A 1305-nucleotide genomic window follows, 5' to 3' on the forward strand; every position below is an offset into this window, starting at 1 on the left:
CCTCATTTGTATTATTTTTTCATTGGAATTGCTCCATATTCCCTCGTTTTGTTTTTCTTGGTATTGTCCCTACTCCCGACATCGTGTGGAATTTAACCACACTGTAGATTGTTGATACTATGACTTTGAAATTGAGCAGTGTCGTCATTCTAAATATTACGTCATATGGTGATGATGCATTTATAATTACAAATCGTACTAGTCTAGTGCTATTCCTACCATTATGGTAATCAACTAAGGTGAGTGGTAATGTGATCATTCCTTCTGGCCATACATTATTTTTGAAACATCCCCCTCTGGCATGTATCACAATATTGTCCACTTTGGGCACCCGACGCAAGAAAACATATCAAGGGGTCACCCATTCCTGAATTGCTCTTTCCTGAGCACACTTAACTGCAAAGGTCTTATGCGATATGCTGCCATCAAGACTTTCAAATGTGTTGTGATGGGGAAGGTATCCACATCCTTTATAAGGAATGCTTAGTTCTCCTTTCGAGCTGATTTGGGATCAGGTGCAACTCACCTTAACCCTACATTTTAGGGTTCTACGTCCCTATCGAACACATGGACCTTTGCCCTAACTCTTATACCATTTCTTGATTTGTGTGTGTCATCCTTGCGCAGGGGTCATTCTAATCTTCTCTGTATAATTCCAATTTTATCGGATGCCCCTTATTTGTAACATCCCCCTCTGACATGCATTACAATATTATACGATTTGGGCTCCCTATACAAAAACTTCTCTGGGGGTAACCCATCCCTGAATTGTTCTCGTCCGGGCACACTTAATTGTAGAGTTTTTATGGGATCTGCTATCCTCACAACTTTAAAATGTATTGCGATAAGGAAGGTATCTACACCCCTTATAAGGAATTCTTAATTCTCTTTCCCAACCGATGTGGAATAAGGTACAATCCACCTTCAAAGGTGGGTTGCACCACAACCCATATCAGCTGGGAAGGAGAACTAAGCATTCCTTATAAGGGATGTAGATACCTTCCATATCACAACGCTTTTTAAAGCCGTGAGCGCAGCCGATCCCATAAGAACTCTACAGTTCGGCATGTCTGGGAGAGAGTAATTAATGGATGGTGACCCCCTGGGAAGTTTTCATGCAAGGAGCCCAAAGCCCACAATATTGGGATACTTGCCAGAGGGAGATGTTACAAATGGTATTAGAGCTAAGGCACAAGTTGATGTGTTCAACAGCGACACCGAACCCTATAAAGGGGGTGAAGGTAGGCTGTACCTAATCCCACATCGGCTGTAAAGGAGAACAAAACATTTCCTTGTAGGGTTATG

At 42.0% G+C, this 1305-nt stretch overlaps 1 non-coding gene across 1 annotated transcript; it reads right to left on the reverse strand.

The window, feature by feature from the left end:
* Positions 1–581: 581 nt before the first annotated feature.
* Positions 582–686, reverse strand: LOC145060736 (U6 spliceosomal RNA). The gene has a single exon (XR_013686921.1). It is a non-coding gene; the product is annotated as a U6 spliceosomal RNA (small nuclear RNA).
* Between the last annotated feature and the right edge of the window lie 619 nt (positions 687–1305).

This window comes from Lactuca serriola, chromosome 6, assembly GCF_051521515.1.
Source record: "Lactuca serriola cultivar US96UC23 chromosome 6, Lser_US96UC23_V15, whole genome shotgun sequence".
Taxonomy (NCBI): Eukaryota; Viridiplantae; Streptophyta; class Magnoliopsida; order Asterales; family Asteraceae; genus Lactuca; species Lactuca serriola.